At 41.8% G+C, this 20,002-nt stretch overlaps 1 protein-coding gene across 4 annotated transcripts in view; it reads right to left on the reverse strand.

Moving 5' to 3' along the window:
* The window catches only part of reck (reversion-inducing-cysteine-rich protein with kazal motifs), a 261,283-nt gene that overhangs the window by 162,346 nt on the left and 78,935 nt on the right, over positions 1-20,002 (reverse strand). For 2 of the 4 annotated variants that reach the window (XM_041190606.1, XM_041190607.1), the window contains exons 2-3: positions 3,789-3,874; positions 3,366-3,447 (exon numbers count right to left, since the gene is read on the reverse strand). The exons of 1 other annotated variant lie outside the window; for it this stretch is intronic. The gene's annotated coding sequence lies outside the window, so the exon portion shown is untranslated. Of the gene's footprint in view, positions 1-2,870; positions 2,943-3,365; positions 3,448-3,788; positions 3,875-20,002 lie in introns of those variants that run through there. One more of the 4 variants, XM_041190608.1, reaches the window with a different exon arrangement.

Genomic DNA, 20,002 nt, shown 5'->3' on the forward strand with positions numbered 1-20,002 from the left:
TTCCTTTACTTTCTTTACTTTAATTTCCTTAAATGTAACTTTAACAACCAATTTGGAGAACAGAAAAGGAATCTGAGTTGTGCTAATCCATGACCAGCTTTGTGATCAGACTGAAATTAGAGAGCTCTGCTAAAAGTTTTGCCCAGAAGGTTTGAACTACAAGCATGGAGAACAACCTTCCTAAGTAATGCTGCCTGAGACAGTCAATTCTGAGACACTGGTCCTTTGAAAGTGAGGTCCTGTACTGGGTATAACTGTGATCTCTTGAGATTCAAAGAATCATGAGGGACAGAGTGTCATATAGATGGGCTGAAATTGCCATACAACCGACTTGAGAAGTTATTGATCATGGGATAAAAGGGACAGTAGCAACATGGATACAAAATTGGTTGAAAAATAGGAAGCAGAGGATAATGGTCAATGGATGTTTTTCGGGCTGGATGAAGGTTTGTCATGGAGTTCTCCAGAGGTCGATACTGGGGACCTTGCTTTTCCTAATATATATTAATAATCTAGATCTTGGTGTGCAGGGGGACAATTCCTAAAGTTGCGGATGATATGAAACTTGGGAGAGTTGTGAACTGCAAGGAGGACAGTGTGGTACTTCTAGAGGATATAGACAAGTTGGTGGAGTGGGCAAATAGGTGGAAGATGAATTTCAATGTGGAGAAGTGTGAGGTGATGCATTTGGGTAGAAAGAACATGGAGAGACAATATAAAATAAGGGGTGGAATTTTGAAGGGGATGCAGGAGTAGAAAGACTTGGGTGTATATGTGCACAGATCATTGAAGGTGGCAGGACAGGTTGACAGAGCAGTTAATAAACATATAGTATCCTAGGCTTTATTAATAGGGGGTTAGGGTACAAGAGCAGGGTGGATATGCTGAATTTATATAAGACCATTGTTAGACCTCAACTGGAATACTGTGTACAGTTCTGGGCACCATATTATAGGAAGGATGTGAATACATTGGAGACAGTGCAGAAGAGATTTACAAAAATGGTCCTGAGGTGAGAAACTTCAGCTTGGAGAAGTTGGGACTTTTTTTCTTGGAGAAGAGAAGGCTGAGAGGACATTTGATAGAAGTCTTCAAAATCATGAGGGGGTTGGACAGAGTAGATAGGGAGAAGCTGTTCCCACTTGTAAAAGGATCAAGAACGAGAGGGCACAGATTGAAAGTGATTTGCAAAAGGAGCAAATGTGACGTGAAAAAAACATTTTCACACGACGTGTGGTTCGGGTCTGGAATGCACTGCCAGGAAGTATGGTGGAGACAGGTTCAATTGAGGCATTCAAGATGATTAATTGAATAGAAACAAGTGCAGGGGTACAGAGAAAAGGCAGGGCAATGGCTTAAGGTCATGATGCTCATTGGAGAGCCAGTGCAGATACGATGGGCTGAATGGCCTCCTTCTGTGCCATTAAGATCCTATGAAATCAGACAATCCATTGACATTGTAGGAGAAAGAGAACTTAAAAGCACGCAAACATTTTTTTCCAGAGAAACCATAGTAATGTTGCATGAACTTAAGGAATTGAAGGCGACCATATGGCCCCTCAAACCTGCTGCACCATTCAGTAAGATCATGCTTAATCTTTAATCTGAACTCTCCTTTCCAGCTCATCCTCCATATTCCTTGAGTTGCTGAGAGCTCAAAAATCAGTGCACAGTGGAAGCCAAGATGGCCAGTGAATGGAGTCATTCTATGCTCTCCACGAGGTTTTGCTGGTATTATCCTGTGTGCACCAGTTTCCTCTTCATTTCTAACCCAATCAATATTTCTTAATGTGGCGGGAGGGGCAAGTCGATGCTGGCACTCAATGTCAATGCCAGTCTGCATCCCTTAAAAGCACTCTGGATATTGGAAACCATTTGTCCACAACACTACTAACTGGGACAGTGCATAGCAGCAAAGCTGATATGGGGGAGGAAGAGGCAGAAGATAGTCATTGAGCAGGTAGAAGAGTGCTTCAAATATGCAGACGACAAATAGGAACTATACAAGTTTGAGCGGAGTGAAAATACCTGCAGTTACAGTAGTCTTGGTTATGTGAGAAGATATTCTTTCTTTGTGCAGTTTGTTTAATAAAAATGTCATAACTATTAGTTATTTTTTAATTTCCCTACCAAGAAAGGAAAAGACATCTTTATATCTTGCCTTTCACAACCCCGGGGCATCCCAAAGCATTTTACAGCGAATAAAGTACTTCTGAAGTGCAGTTATTGTCCTAATGTCGGAAACACAGCAGCTACTTTGCACACAGCAAGCTCCCACAGACAGCAATGTCATAATGACCAGAATCTATTGTTTAGCGATGCTGATTGAGGGAAAACTCCCTAATCTTCTTTGAAGCAGTGCCGGTGGGATCCTTTTATGTTCACCTAAGGCAGCAGACAGGGCCTCAGTTTAACATCTCATCCAAAGCCTTTGCAACGTTCCCCGAGTAGTGTCCCTCAGAAACTAGAGTGTCAGCCTAGATTTTTTACTCAAGTCCTTAAGTGGGACTTGAAATCTCATCAAATAACTCATCTCAAAAGATATTTATCAGAAATTTTAGATAGCCCACTGACCAAAAGTATCACCAGTGCTATAATGAGTCATGTAGGTTCAATCCTGTCCTATGATAATTTTGCTGATATCATCAATCACCTTGTATGTAAAATCGAAACCCATCCTAACTAGCACAGCCTGCACTTTCACCCACACCTAGGCCCATATTTCGATCACCCTGTTCTCACCAAGCTACGCTGTTACTTCATGACTCAGCAAATAGAGCAAGGTCTCAACCATGCCTTCAAATTCTTGCATGTGCTCATCCCATCCTTCTCCAGCCATTCTCTACAGCCACACAGCTCCTTTCACTCACTTTACATATGTCTTGTCCCCTACTCTGTGACCACAGGTCTCTGTGTTCCATCAGTTGGGATGCTCTCTCCAATGCCTCTCCTTGGTCACTGCCACTCTTCAAAAAAGTACTTTTGCCCCGAGTACACATTCTCTTTCATCCTTCTGGCCAGAGCTACTTTGCACACCACTTTGGAGAACTATCTGCACTTGAGGATTGCTGTAAAATGAAAATTGTTAGCCTAACTCAAAGCGTTTCACAAATGCTTCAAAGAAACATTAACGTATCTGATTAACTAAGAATGATCAAAACAAAAAAGTACAAGGAATGAATAATCAGCAAAAATCCAAGCAATCAAATTTTTTGTTTTTAAACTAGCATTCAAATTCAACCAAATAATTTCTTCAGAGTTTTAGACTGTTAAGTTTTATTTCCCACTCAAGCCAATGTAAACAGGTAAAACAAAAATGATCAGAAAATTGAAAAATCACTGAAAAATAATCATCATAAACTTACCCATTTAAATTGGCTTCTTGTTAGAAATGTCTGCAAAAGTCTACATAGGCCTTCCCTTATGTGCTTGGTTGAGAATTTTCACCTAGGTTAGTAAGTGAACGAAAGATGTATCAGAAAAGGTAGAGTTTCACAGTGTTCCTGTGGAACTATAATATCTACAGTGTACCATGACAAAGTAGAAAAATTACACAAATAATAAAAACCATATAGCAAATATAGTGAAAAAATTCAAGTTTCAGCATTTTACATAGTCAAAATAATTTAAAACTTTTATCGAAATGAAGATGTGCGTGCATTGTTGAAAAGGACTAATGTTTGTGCTCAGACCAGATGGAGATATTGATCAGACACTTTTAATATTGATCTTAGGTACTGCAGTTGAAGATGGCCAGTAAACCAGATGTGGACAATGCTGATAACTACCTTTTTCCATGGTGATCACTGGAGACTCAAAAAGTCTCCCCGGATATTGCCACATCCAACAACAGCTTCAGCAAGAGTTATAAATTCTATGTGGGAAGAAATAAAAAGTTGTTAAATAATGGAGAAGGATCTGAGGAAGGATAAAGAAATAAATAAAATGCTTTGATCTTTAGGAAATATTGCAAGTTTACCATTGAAAGCAGAGCAAAAATAAGCCAAATGATTATGGACGTTTTAAAGGAAGAAAAGCATTTGAAATAGAATTACATCAATTAATGATGCACAGTAAGACAGAGCTATGGGAAGATAGCAGAACAGCAGAGTTAGTTTTAAAAACAAAAAAACTGCGGATGCTGGAAATCCAAAACAAAAACAAAATTACCTGGAAAAACTCAGCAGGTCTGGCAGCATCGGCGGAGAAGAAAAGAGTTGACGTTTCGAGTCCTCATGACCCTTCGACAGAACTTGAGTTCGAGTCCAAGAAAGAGTTGAAATATAAGCTGGTTTAAGGTGTGTGTGTGGGGGGCGGAGAGAGAGAGAGAGGTGGCGTGGGGGTGTGGTTGTAGGGACAAACAAGCAGTGATAGAAGCAGATCATCAAAAGATGTCAACAACAATAGTACAAAAGAACACATAGGTGTTAAAGTTAAAGTTGGTGATATTATCTAAACGAATGTGCTAATTAAGAATGGATGGTAGGGCATTCAAGGTATAGCTCTAGTGGGGGTGGGGAGAGCATAAAAGATGTAAAAAAAAAAAAAATTTTTTTTTATATAATGGAAATAGGTGGGAAAAGGAAAATCTATATAATTTATTGGAAAAAAAGAAAAGGAAGGGGGAAACAGAAAGGGGGTGGGGATGGGGGAGGGGGCTCACGACCTGAAGTTGTTGAATTCAATATTCAGTCCGGATGGCTGTAAAGTGCCTAGTCGGAAGATGAGGTGTTGTTCCTCCAGTTTGCGTTGGGCTTCACTGGAACAATGCAGCAAGCCAAGGACAGACATGTGGGCAAGAGAGCAGGGTGGAGTGTTAAAATGGCAAGCGACAGGGAGGTTTGGGTCATTCTTGCGGACAGACCGCAGGTGTTCTGCAAAGCGGTCGCCCAGTTTACGTTTGGTCTCTCCAATGTAGAGGAGACCACATTGGGAGCAACGAATGCAGTAGACTAAGTTGGGGGAAATGCAAGTGAAATGCTGCTTCACTTGAAAGGAGTGTTTGGGTCCTTGGACGGTGAGGAGAGAGGAAGTGAAGGGGCAGGTGTTGCATCTTTTGCGTGGGCATGGGGTGGTGCTATAGGAGGGGGTTGAGGAGTAGGGGGTGATGGAGGAGTGGACCAGGGTGTCCCGGAGTGAGCGATCCCTATGGAATGCCGATAGGGGGGGGTGAAGGGAAGATGTGTTTGGTGGTGGCATCATGCTGGAGTTGGCGGAAATGGCGGAGGATGATCCTTTGAATGCGGAGGCTGGTGGGGTGATAAGTGAGGACAAGGGGGACCCTATCATGTTTCTGGGAGGGAGGAGAAGGCGTGAGGGCGGATGCGCGGGAGATGGGCCGGACACGGTTGAGGGCCCTGTCAACAACTGTGGGTGGAAAACCTCGGTTAAGGAAGAAGGAGGACATGTCAGAGGAACTGTTTTTGAAGGTAGCATCATCAGAACAGATGCGACGGAGGCGAAGGAACTGAGAGAATGGGATGGAGTCCTTACAGGAAGCGGGGTGTGAGGAGCTGTAGTCGAGATAGCTGTGGGAGTCGGTGGGTTTGTAATGGATATTGGTGGACAGTCTATCACCAGAGATTGAGACAGAGAGGTCAAGGAAGGGAAGGGAAGTGTCAGAGATGGACCACGTGAAAATGACGGAGGGGTGGGGATTGGAAGCAAAATTAATAAATTTTTCCAAGTCCGGACGAGAGCATGAAGCAGCACCGAAGTAATCATCGATGTACTGGAGAAAGAGTTGTGGAAGGGGGCCGGAGTAGGACTGGAACAAGGAATGTTCCAAATACCCCATAAAGAGACAGGCATAGCTGGGGCCCATGCGGGTACCCATAGCCACACCTTTTATTTGGAGGAAGTGAGAGGAGTTGAAGGAGAAATTGTTCAGCGTGAGAACAAGTTCAGCCACACGGAGGAGAGTAGTGGTGGATGGGGATTGTTCGGGCCTCTGTTCGAGGAAGAAGCTAAGGGCCCTCCGACCATCCTGGTGGGGGATGGAGGTGTAGAGGGATTGGACGTCCATGGTGAAGAGGAAGCGGTTGGGGCCAGGGAACTGGAAATTGTTGATGTGACGTAAGGTGTCAGAGGAATCACGGATGTAGGTGGGAAGGGACTGGACAAGGGGAGAGAGAAGGGAGTCAAGATAACGAGAAATGAGTTCTGTGGGGCAGGAGCAAGCTGAGACGATCAGTCTACCGGGGCAGTTCTGTTTGTGGATTTTGGGTAGGAGATAGAAGTGGGCCGTCCGAGGTTGGGCAACTATCAGGTTGGAAGCTGTGGGAGGGAGATCCCCAGAGGAGATGAGGTCAGTGACAGTCTTGGAAACAATGGCTTGATGTTCAGTGGTGGGGTCATGGTCCAGGGAGAGGTAGGAGGAAGTGTCTGCGAGTTGACGCTCAGCCTCTGCGAGGTAGAGGTCAGTGCGCCAGACAACAACAGCACCACCCTTGTCAGCGGGTTTGATGACAATGTCAGGGTTGGACCTGAGAGAATGGAGTGCAGTAAGTTCAGAGAGAGACAGGTTAGAATGGGTGAGAGGAGCAGAGAAATTGAGACGACTAATGTCGCGCCGACAGTTCTCAATGAAAAGATCAAGAGAAGTTTTTGGTTGTTTCAGCAAAGGGCTGGCACAGGTATGATGATCTCGACTGTCTTTTCCTGTGCTATATTAAGCTATTAAGAAATAGCTTCTTAAGGCTATCTGCATCTAAAGTTAAATTTTGTAAAGCGTCAGATAAATAGTGTTAAACATGTGAGGTTTGCCGCTGAGTATCAATAAGGTATGTAACACTTTTACTGTGTGTCATATGATGCACCACAACATTACAGCGGCAGATCACAACTGTCACATTTAAACTGCAAGACTACATTCAATTTCGGAAACCATATGGGGTCCTTAGTAAGATTATATAGATGAGAAAAGGAGCATCTATTCAAGAAGGAACATGTTCTTCTATTAAATTAACAACTGACATATATATAAATAAATATCCCAGGGTACGTCACAGGAGTGTTAGCAAACAAATTTGACAAGCACATAATAGATATTAGGACTGAAGCGCTAAGTTTTAAGGAGCATCTTAGATTTTTTAACAAGCTTGCAAAGACATTTTATAGCCCCTCATTCAATTAAACCATGGCTTATGACTTACCCATTTACCTAGCTTTCATCCTTGATACTCTTATCTAACAGTCCAGAAAATTTCAGTTAATCCAGCACGCACAGCCCTTTTTTTGGGTAGGGGTGAAAAAAAGTGAGGGAGCAGATTTCCAGATTCTTCCAAGTCTAAATGCTGATCCACCCTATGGCATTTAAGTGGCTAAATCTGGATCTAATATTCGACAGACAGAAGAGCAAAACTAGATTTAAGTCTGAAGTGGAGGAAGAAGGTTCACAGGAGCCTGTCTCCCTGAATCCATATCATATAAAAGTGGTTATAGTCTCTGGAATCTATTCTATATTGCAGTACGTGATTTATATCATTTTTAATGGGATATAAAAATAGCACTTTACTTTCTATAAACATTGCAATATGGATCTATACAATAGAAGAATAATGTCTAATATATAATGATATTCCAAATAAACACATAAGGCAAAGAAACAATTTCCTTTTTTGCTTTATGGAATTAATTTAATTTTCTTGCTGTTTTTAGTTCTATTATATGAATAAAATCCATGGCCATCTAATGTCCAGGTGAAAAATTACGTATTCCAGATGCGTTACATTCGCTTGAATCTCTGACTTATGAGCAGATCTCCTGCAGCATTATTCAGTGACAGTCTGAGGAACAAGTCAGGGGCAACAGCAGGAGGCAAGACAAAAATGAAATGGGTAGAGAAGAGCAATAACCTAAGCAGTCACAAAGCTCAGGGGTGATAGCAGTTGCTCAGAGGCCTGTTCCCCAGTGCTTTGGCAGGCAAGCAGGAGAACAAGAAAAATCCCCAGCCAGAAGAACTGATAAGAAATAAACCTCTGTAGTAACTATAGCTTTGGGAAATGTTTGACTGTAGCTTTAAGAATAATCCTGTGTTGTAAGATCACATGATCTGTGTAAACCAATGCGTTAACAGCACAGGGAACCTCTGTAAGGGAGTGTAAGTCTTCTTTAGTTATGGAGTTTGATGTACACATATAGTTGCTGCTGCTGTCTTGTAAATAAAGTTAAATGTTTCCACAAGAAAAGTTGGCTGAAGATCAACTCTATAACAAACCAGCAACGAGGATAAATAATATTTGGTGCTGTAACTTGCCCAGCAATTGGGAGTATCTAAATTTGTTAAAAATAAAAGATATACTGATCTGAAATGCCAGAGTTTGGCAGATTTGATCCCTTTGAGACAGCCACAGGTGACTGGTCTCAACATGTAGAACATCTTGCGTTCTTCTTTCAAGCAAACAAAATCATGGGGGAAGAAAAGAGGAGAGCAGTTCTCCTGAGTATTTGTGGGAGCATACCTATAGTTTAATTCAAAGCTTGACAGCCCCCAGTTCCCCAGATTTGAAGACTTTCAGTGAATTAGTTGACCTTATTAAGGGACATTTTCAACCCAAGCCCTCAGTCACAATGTAGAGGTTCAGGCTCAATTCATGAAATAGAGCCCCAGAGAGACAACTGCAACCTACATGGTAAAATAAAAACAACTAACGGAATATTGTGATCACGGTGAAACCCTGAATGACATACTCGAAGATTGTCTAGTATGTGGCGTGCAGGAAGACACTATTCAGCGAAGATTGCTGGCTGAAGTGAATCTTGATTTTAAGCAAGCGTTAGAAATAGTGCTGGCAATGGAAAGCGTTGTGAGTGATTCACCAGAAATTCAAGGGATGCAAAACGGCGCCATTCTCCTAGTTAGGCGGGAACAGTCAGCCAAAAGTTGAGCGAAAAGCCAGGACACCGCCACAAAGCAGGAAACAGCCCCCGGTAACCGAAAAATGAGAGGAAGCAGCTTAGCAGCTAAATCAAAAATTAACTTTAATCAATGTGGAAACAATTTTAAAAAATAGAATGTTATTTTTGTCACAGAAGTGGACACATAATGAGACAGTACAAAGCGAGATTTAAATAGGCTTCCAAACAACAAACAAAGTCCAATGAAGTCTATAGTGTAGAGAAGCCAGAAAGAACTAATTCTTACATTTATTCATTATTTAAAATGAAAGTTGGGAAGACGGAGCCAATATTTGTTACGGTACAAGTGAATGGTAAACCCTTAAAAATGGAAGTAGACACTGGTGCTTCTGCTAGTGTAAGAGAACACACTTTCAGATATTTAAATAAAGATGATCAACAATTAAATTTGGAACAAGCATTAGCCAAGCTGAAAATGTACACAGGTGAAGAAATCCAAGTAAAAGGTATCACTAGAGCAACTGTTCATTATAGACATCAATCAGCACAGCTACCAGTGATGGTGGTAGAAAGTGAAGGGCCAAGCCTTCTAGGGCGTGATTGGTTGAAGGAGATTAAATTAAGCTCATCCAAAATCTTCCAGTTGTGAGCAGGTGGACTATCAGAGCTGCTAAAAAAAAAATGACACTGTCTTCAAGGATGAACTGGGAAAAATCAGGCCAAGTTTTATGTGGACCCAGAAGCAATCCCTCCCTTCTTGAAAGCAAGACTGGTGCCATATGCTCTGAGAGAGAAGGTTAACGCTGAGCTGAACTGACTAAAGAAGCTGGGAGTCATAAAAGCGTTTCAGTTCTCAGTGGGCAGCACCCATAGTACATGTCCTTAAGCCAGACCAGATCGTCCAGATCCGTGGGGACTATAAACAAACGTCAGCAGAGCAGCAAAACTGGACAGGTACCCTATTCCCAAGACTGAAGACTTATATGCCAAACTAGCAGGAGGGACAATGTATACAAAGCTTGACACGAGTCACGCATATCAGCAACTGGAGCTGGATGACGCCTCCAGGATGTTGTAACCATAAATGCCTACAAAGGGTTATGCCAATATACACGCCTGCCCTTCTATGTTTCCTCAGCCTGTGCCATTTTTCTGAGGACAGTGGAGACTCCTTCAGGTTGAGGTCTACCTGGACAATGTACTGGTAAGTGGATTTACTGAAAAGGAACATTTGGCTAATCTAGAGGGAGTCCTGAAACGATTTTTAAAAGCAGGAATGCACCTGACGAAGGAAAACTGTACTTTTCAAGCAAATGAAGTTATTTATTTAGGCCACTGGGTAGACGCCCAAGGGTTACACCCGGTTAAAGAGAAGGTTAAAGCAATCAGAGAGGCACTTGCACCCAAGAACACCTCTGAACATAAATCATTTTTAGGGATGATAAATTATTATGAGTGATTTCTATTAAATTTATCCACAGTTCTAGCCCCTCTACATTCACTGCTAAAGAAAAACCAGCGTTGGGTTTGGGAGTTGTCCCAAGAAGAGGCCTTCATGAAAGTAAAACAGTTCTTACACCCTTCAAATTTGTTAGTGTATTATGACTTGACAAAGGAATTGGTGTTAACCTGCAATGCATCCCCCTATGGAGTGGGAGCGGTACCATCTCACAAGGTGGACAACGGTACAGAGAGGCCGATAGGCTGTGTATCCACAGCTGAAAATGGATATTCTCAGATCGAAAAGGAAGGTCTGTCGATTATTTTTGGTGTAAAAAAAAATTCCACCAATATATGCACAGGCGATATTTCACGATAGTATCAGACCACAAACCGCTTTTGGGTCTGTTTAGTGAGGAAAAAGCTATACCCACCCATAGCCTCCGCTAGAATACAAAGACGGGTCCTAATTTTGGCGACGTATGAATACACCTTTGTACATAGACCAGGAATTCATATAGCAAATGCCAATGTCCCAAGTCACCTTCCTTTGCAAGAGAATGATGAACATGTCCCAATCCCACGGGAGCTCGTATTAGTGATGAATTTTCTAGATTCCTCACCAGTCTGTGCCAGGCACATGAGAAATTGGATGAATCGTGATCCTGTCCTGTCTCAAATGAGAAACCAAGTGTTACATGGTTGGTCCCAGGAACCAGTCTCTAATGAATTGAAGCCGTTTTTCAACTGAAGGCTTAAGATGAGCAGTCAAGATGGTATTCTATTAAGGGGTGCATGAGTAGTAGTTCCTGCACAAGGAAGGGAACCACTTTTAGTAGAGCTACACAGCGCCCACGCAGGGGTCTCCAGAATGAAGATGACAGCACAGAGTTATCTTTGTGGCCGGAGATGGACAGCAATATTGAAAATATGGTAAAGCACTGTGTGCAGTGTCAACCATAAAAGTTTATGATGGCAGCCCCATTACACCCATGGGAGTGGCCTGGTAGACCCTGGGTGAGATTGCATATCGGTTGCATAGGTCCTTTCTTTGGAACCATGTTTCTACTGATTATAGATGCTCATTCCAAGTGGTTAGACATTTGAGATAAAGTTGCCAACGTCAGGCTCTACAAAAGAAAACCTACACTAGAATTTTGCCATCCACGGATTGCCAGAGGTCATCATCTCAGATAATGGTACTGCATTTACGAGCACTGAGTTCCAACGATTTATCAGCCTCAACGGTATCAACCACTTGAAGACCGCACCATACCATCCGTCATCAAATGGACTGGCAGAAAGGGCAGTACAAATTTTTAAGGCAGGAATGAAAAAGTTAGCAGATGATGCATTGGACACCAAACTTGTTAGTTTTCTATTTCACTGCAGAATAACCCCCCACACTACGACAGGAGCAACATCTGCAGAATTACTGATGAGGTACCATCTTCAGGCAAGACAAAGCCTAATGCTTCCCAACTTGGAGGGGGAAGGCGGAGAAAAGACAAGGGAACCAAAGCGTGACTCAATTTTGCATAACGACAATTTACAGTTGGAGAAGCAGTATATGTAAAGAATTTCAGTGGATGACCAAAGTGCTTACCTGGTAAAGTAAGTTCAATGAAAGGAACATTGTCATACCATGTGGAAGTGGAGGGCTGGATCATTTAAGAAAAAGAGAGATACCCCAACAAAATGATGTTCCACCTGTAACCATTACTGAACCAGTAGTTCCTGTTGAAGTTGCTCAACCAAGGACAGAAATGCCCGATGTCTCCGTCAGAGTGGAAGACACTGAACTGCAAGTGCCTAATGAGGTATTTGATGTTAATGTGGTTCCAGAGAATGCTTCCTACAAAAGAATCTGAAGCCGTGGAGCTGCGACATTCCACATGAATCAAGAAACCACCTGAAAGACTGAACCTGTAATTTCATGACCTTTGTAAATATTGTAATATCATGAGATAAATATCCTTGTAAATATGAAATGTACAGAAAAGTTAAAGGGGGAGGAATGTAGTAATTATAGTTTTGGGAAATGTTGGACTGTAGCTAAGAATAATCCTGTGCTGTAAGATCACATGATCTGTGTAAACCAATGTGTTAATAGCACGGGGAACCTCTGCAAGGGAGTTCATCTTTAGTTATGGAGTTTGATGCACACATGTAGTTGCTGCTGTCTTGTAAATAAAGTTAAATGTTTCCACTAAGAAAAGCTTTCTGAAGATCAACTCTAACAACTTTCCACTCTTAATTTATCTCTCATCACATAATGTGGTATGTGCAATATACTATACTTAATCTGCGTCCTCCATCTGAAACATGCCAATGTACACCAAGGATGGTTTATATAATGTAATTCTAGATTGCAATTTTTTATCCTATTTCATTGATGCAAGCGATGAGGAATGTATGGCATTGGGGTATTGTTGAGAATAATCACAGAATCTCACAGTGCAGAAGAAGCCCTTCGGCCCATTGAGTCTGCACTGACATATGACGTGCCAAGTGCTCATCCAGGTACTTTTTAAAGGATGTGAGGCAACCCACCTCCATCACCCTCCCAGGCAGTGCATTCCAGACCGTCACCACCCTCTGGGTAAAAAGGTTTTTCCTCACATACCCCCTAAACCTCCTGCCCCTCACCTTGAACTTATGTGACTGACCCTTAAACTAAGGGGAACAGCTGCTCCCTATCCACCCTGTCCATGCCCCTCATAATCTTGTATACCTCAATCAGATCACCCCTCAGTCTTCTCTGCTCCAACGAAAACAACCCAAGTGTATCCAACCTCTCTTCATAACTTAAATATTTCATCCCAGGCAACATCCTGGTGAATCTCCTCTGCACCCCCTCCAGTGCAATCGCATCCTTCCTATAATGTGGCGACCAGAACTGCACACAGTACTCCAGCTGTGGCCTCACCAAGGTTCTATACAATTCCAACATGATCTCCCTACTGTCATAACCTATGCCTTGATTGATAAAGGCAAGTGTCCTATATGCTTTCTTCACCACCCCACTAACATGCCCCTCTGCCTTCAGAGATCTATGGACACACACGCCAAGGTCCCTTTGTTCCTCAGAACTTCCTAGTGTCATGCCGTTCATTGTCAAATTACTCCTTCCAAAGTGTATCACCTCACACTTTTCAGGGTTAAACTCCATCTGCCCATTTGACCATCCCGTCTATATCTTTATATAAACGACAAATAATAGGGGACCCAGCACAGATCCCTGTGGTACACTACTGGACACTGGCTTCCAGTCACTAAAGCAGCCTTCTGTCATCACCGTCTGTCTCCTGCAACTAAACCAATTTTGAATCCACCTTATCAAATGACCCTGCATCCCATGTGCATTTGCCTTCTTTATAAGTCTCCCATATGGGACCTTGTCAAAGGCTTTGCTGAAATCCATATAAACTACATCAACTGCACTACCCTCATCTACACACCTGGTCACCTCCTCAAAAAAATCAATCAAATTTGTTAAGCATGACCTCCCTCTGACAAAGCCATGATGACTATCCCTGATCAAACCTTGCCTTTCCAAGTGGAGATAGATTCTCTCCTTCAGAATTTTCTCCAATAGTTTCCCTGCCACTGACGTGAGACTCACTGGCCTATAGTTCCCTGGCTTCTCTCTACAACCCTTCTTAAACAGTGAAATCACATTAGCTGTTCTCCAGTCCTCTGGCACCTCCCCTGTGGCCAGTGAGGAATTAAAAATTTTGGTCAGAGCCCCTACGATCTCCTCCTTTGCCTCCCTCAGCAGTCTGGGACACAAATCATCTGGACCTGGAGATTTGTCCACTTTTAAGCCTACCAACACCTCCAATACCTTGTCACTCCCTATATCATGAAGAATTTTACCTCTAATATTTTGCTGTGCAGGGAGATTTCCGTGATCATGTAAATGTTAATCTAATGTTTCCTGATATTCCCCTCTTCCTCCCCATCTTTTTACGTCTCCTGGCTAATTTAGCTGAATTACTTTTGCAGTTTTCCCAATCTCTTCACATTCAGGGGACGCTTCTAACAAACAGGCAGCTTTAATATTTCATCTTGGTCTACATTTACAAACTCATTTCAGTTCCTGCTTTCCTTTTATTAATGTTGATTGATGGGGGAGCGGGGACTTCGATTTTCAACTTCAATTATGATCATTCCAAAAAGGAAAGGAAGGACAGGGTTAACTTGCCTGATAAACGCAGACACATGAAACCACAAGGATTGGACAAGGGGACATAAATTAAATTGGCAACAAGTAAATTGGGCACTCATGTCAGAAAATTCTTAACACAAGCAAGGCATAGCTTTCTCTGTTCCAGTGTAAATAGATTAGAATCTCAAGTTTTTCCTCACAATGCATGAATCCATGAGTGTGATATGAAATGTACCAGGAGATTTTCTCAAATTTCTTCAGTGGTGCCCAGATCAGAGGTAAACGCAATCCGGTTAATTTCTAATGGTTGCACTATCTCAATTGCAATAGCAGTTTCTGAATTGTTACCCAAGGGAAGCAAGAATACGATTAAGCCAGCTTGGATCAGCAGCAGCACTTCCAGAACAGAGGTTTTAGGACATATGACACAGAAACAGACCATTTGGCCCAACCAGTCAATGCCAGTTATGGATCCAAGCCTCATTCCAGGACCTGAGTACATAATCTAAGCTGGCATTTGGTACTGTGCTCCCAGAGGTGCCATCCTTCACTCAAACCAAAGCCCTCTGCCATGTCCAAAGGTTGTTACAGGTTAAAGTACAGCAGGCAGTTTCTCAGGAGTCATGGACAATACTCCACCTTCTTATAAAACCAACCAAATAAAAAGGGTCATTCACCTCATTGCCATTTGCAAGATGCTGCTGTCAAAACAATGGTTGTGATGTCTACCTACACAACAGTTATTGAAAGTCGAAGTAATTCACCGTAAATTGTTTTAAGATGAAGTTGTGCTTTAGCAATAAAAATCATTTTTCAGTAGTCAAGACGGAGCGAGAAATTAGGTTAGCCTAACTTCAATTTGTATTTTAGCCCGACAGACAGATTAAACTCACATACATGCTGGAGGTGTTGGCATATCTAAGACTGAACTAACAGAATATCAAAACCAAAGGAGCTGGTCCTACCATACATCTTGCCAAGTTAATAATCAGGCTTCTCCGATTATAGTAATGGGAAAAGTGAGGGGACAATTGTGGCAAATGAAATTCAATGTGAGGAGTGTGGGGTCATCCACTTCTCAATGGCAAGAGACAAGGGTCAACAAAGGGTCTAAGCGATTTGGTTATTCAGTTCTCTATAATCAATAAAAGCCAGTGCACAGAACAAAGAGTAATCAAACAGAATGTTAGTCTTTTTTAAGGAGGCTGGAATACAAAAGTACGAAAGGTTATGCTTCAATTATAGAGACTTCATCAGAACCCATTTATACTGCAGTATTACATTCAGATTTGGATACTTGAGGTAGCTTGTAAGATTTTATTGGTAGTATTAAGGTCTACTAGCAGTAGTAAAGATTATTGGGAGCAGAGGGATTTATTAATTATAAATTAAGGAAATATAATAATTAACTAATAATAAAGATGGCAGAGCAGGTGATGTGTTGTGACTGTGGAATATGGGAACTCATGGACACCAGTGTGATCCAGGACAAACACGTAAGCAGTAAGTGCCTGTGCCTTGAGGAGCTTCGGTTTAGAGTCATTGAATTGGAGACAGAGCTGCAGACACTGGTGCATCAGGGAGGGGAAAAGTTACTTGGATACTTTTATTCTAGGAGGTGGTCACATCCCTTAGGATAAGCAGAACTTTCGAGTTGGTCAGTGGTCAGGGACAGGGGAATGTGACTGCTGTTCAGGCAGGTATGGGGACTGAACATGTAGTGATAGAGGATCTTCAGCCTCTGACTTTGTCCAACAAGTAAAATGTGTTTGGTGTCTGCGAGGATAAGAAGGATTGCAAGGCGGATCAGCAGACTGACCATAGCACCATGGTGAAGGATGCCATTCAAGTGGGTAGAGCAAAGAGGAATGTGGTAGTGATAGGAAACAGTATAGTCAAAGAGATAGATACAGTTCTCAGCAGCCATGACAGAAAGCTCCGAAGGTTGTGTTGCCTGTCCAGTGTCAGAGTTAAGGACAGCTCCTGGTGACTGGAATGATATGACACAGTAATTGCTAAATGCTGAGCTGTTCAAATCCCAGAGGGAAACTTGAAACAACGGTCACAACTAATTTTCAATTTGTACGTTTCAAGATGTGGGCTTTGAATTCAGTGATAAGACCACCAAGTCTTAAAAGTTTTTATAAAAACTAAATTAAACATTTATTAATAAGAGAAATGATTTTAAATACATACATAGATCGACAAATTCCCTAATCAACCTAACTCCCAGTTACACTTACATTAAGGCAACAATAAGACACACAGGTTTTAAAAGACCCAAGCAAAGTAAATGATACCCTGAACAGTCGGATTCAAAGTGAGTTCTCTTAACTTTAGATCCTGGAGGCAGCAGTTTGGTACATACAGGCTGCAGGCTTTTCACACTTGTTGGCTCTTTAACTGCCACCCTTACACACAGCCTTGATTCCTTTATACATATTTTCCCCTTTGAATGCAAATTCCCATTGTTTCGCTATGTATTTGGACTTTATCTTCCTGATAATAAAAACCTCTCACAGCACTAAGTAGTTTACAGATCCCCTAACAGTAGTTATACCATTGGGCAGAGCATTAAACAATAAATTATTGGAGCCTATAAGAAAGGAAATGCAATAATTGTGGGGGACTTTAATCTTTATATAGACTGGGATAATCAAATTGGAAAGAGTGGTCTCGAACAGCAGTTCCCAACCAGTGTGCAGCTGCACACTGTAGTGTCGTGAGGGCTGCTCAAGTGCGCTATGAAATCAAAGGTTAATCAGAGAGAACCCCAAATTCTTGATCTCTCTCACACTTGGCCTTGGCCACCCCGAACTCACTCATACTCTCTCGCTCACCGCTTTGGCCACCTTGAACTCTGGCTGCCTCTCTCACCGCTTTTAGGACCCTGAACTCAATCACACTCTCACTACTTTTATCACCCTGAACTTACTCTCTCTGCTTTTATCACCCTGAACACTCTCTCTCACTCTCTCCACTTTTATCACCCCGAACTCACTCACTCTCTCTCACCGCTTTTATCACCCCGAACTCACTCACTCTCTCTCACCGCTTTTATCACCCCGAACTCACTCAGTCTCTCTCACCGTTTTTATCACCCCGAACTCACTCAGTCTCTCTCACCGCTTTTATCACCCCGAACTCACTCACTCTCTCTCACCGCTTTTATCACCCCGAACTCACTCACTCTCTCTCACCACTTTTATCACCTGAACTCACTCAGTCTCTCACCACTTTTATCACCTGAACTCACTCACTCTCTCTCGCCACTTTTATCACCTGAACTCACTCAATCTCTCTCACTGCTTTTATTACCTGAACTCACTCAATCTCTCTCACCGTTTTTGTCACCCTAAACTCTCTCTCTCTGCTTTTATCACCCCAAACTCACTCACTCTCTCACTGCTTTTGTCACCCTGCACTCTCACTCTTTCCACTTTTATCACCCCGAACTCCCACACTCTCACCGCTTTTATCACCCGAACTCACTCTCACCGCTTTTATCATCCAGAACTCTCTCTCTCACCACTTTTATCACCCCGAACTCTCACTCTCCCTCACCGCTTTTATCACCCTGAACTCTCTCACTCACCCCCGCCGCTTTTATCACCCTGAACTCATGCTCCATCACCCCGAAATGACATTGAAACATTTATTTAAAATTTAAAAAACGCAAATGACCTTTATTCAGTTTCCTTTTAAGAAATTATTTTGCAAGAACAACACAGCTGAAGAAACAAGATCAAGCATGTTACATGTGTGGTCTCCCCATGGCAACTGAAAAACAGTATCAGCGTGTTTTTGTGTACAACAAGACAACACAAAATACGAACAGATACTAAGGAAACATTGCTGGATCAAGATCTGCATGTAGCATATAATATACACAGCCATGGATAACTTCTTGAAGAAGAGAAGAATCCTGCCCTGATTCAAATGTGGCCAAGAAAACAGAATTAGGAGATTAAAAAAATGAAGTTTGTACATAGACAGTACAATGATAACTACCTGGCCTTTGGATTTTGGTGGACTGGTGATGTCTCTTGCTTTGACCCAGAATACCTAAATTGCAGGGTGAAGCTCTCAAACATTGCAGTGGTACCAAGTAATTTAAGCACCATTTGAATACAAAACACCATTTGCTCGCCAGCAAGGATATACAGTAGTACTTCAAGTGCCTGAGAACACAAAACGTAAAGCAAAATCAATGTATGGTGAAGTGCGTGAGGGTGTCAGATAACGTGCAGGAAGTTACCTGGTGGCTGAGCTCACAGCAAAATCAAGGAAGCCGCACACCATTGTCAAAACCCTAATTCTGCCACAAGCAAAATTATTGATAGAATAATGTTAGCTGATGCTGCCAAAGAAATCAACAATGTTCCTCTTTCTGATAATACAACGAAGTGGCATATTGATGAAGTGTCAGTTGATACTGAACAGGTCAGCCACTGCTTCCAGCACCGTGAAGCCCTTATTGCCAAAACAATGCCAGCTGAGTTAACTGCAGCATTAGGCCAAACAGTGAAAATCATGAATTATATAAAATCACATCCTTTGACATCACATTGGTTTACTATTTTGTGTAAAGAGATGGGAGCCAAGTAACCAGGGTTTACTCATGCATACTGAAGCGCGATTTCTGTTTCAGAGGAAGGTCTCCCATGTTCATGAGCTCCGTAACGCGCTGAAAGAATTTTCGGTTCTACATGAATTGCCTGTCATGAAAATGTAATAATTTTCATAATAATATTGTGATTTATTGTAAAGGGAGGTTAATAGTGGGGTTTGGTTAGTTTCTCTGTGGATTGCGTGTGGGGAATTTAACTGAATTAGAGAGATAGTCTGGAGCTTTTGAGCGTTTAAAAGGGAAGCTAGGTTTGAAATGCTAACTACATAAACATGGCTGAAGTTTTAGAATGCGAGGTGTGAGAAACATTTGCATTTTTAGATAAACCAGAGTAGTTTGAATTTCAAAGAGATGATGAGATGTTACACCTAGCCATATGAAGCTTAGACAAACAATGTGCTTATTTTTCCCAAAGGTTACTGATAAGATGAGTATTATAAAATATTTATATTATGGAAAAAGTAAAGTTCCAAGGACATATTGGAACAATGGAATTTACATTAAAAAGGGAGAAACATGTATAAAGAATATGAGGCTATGTGTAAGGAGGAAGGCACTAAGATCTAACACAAGCATGAAAAGCCTCCAGCTTCTATGCACCAAGTTGCTGTTTACAGGAACCAAAACTAAGAAAGTTCACTTTGAATATCATTGTCCAGGATACTGTGTGCTTTGCCTGGGTCAGTTGAAACTTATTTTACTGTTGCATTAACAGAGGTATAACTGGGAGTCAGAATAATTAGGGGATTTAGGAGTTATTAAAGTAGTAATTTGTAGGCCTATGTATGTGCTTAAAATCTTTCCTTTTTAAAAAAATGTTAATTTAGTTTTGTAAAAAAAATGCCTCAAGTGTCAGTGGGTTTATTACAGCTGAATTCAAGACACACATCTCAAAATAAAGT

Source organism: Carcharodon carcharias, chromosome 6 (assembly GCF_017639515.1).
Source record: "Carcharodon carcharias isolate sCarCar2 chromosome 6, sCarCar2.pri, whole genome shotgun sequence".
In the NCBI taxonomy this organism is placed as follows: Eukaryota; Metazoa; Chordata; class Chondrichthyes; order Lamniformes; family Lamnidae; genus Carcharodon; species Carcharodon carcharias.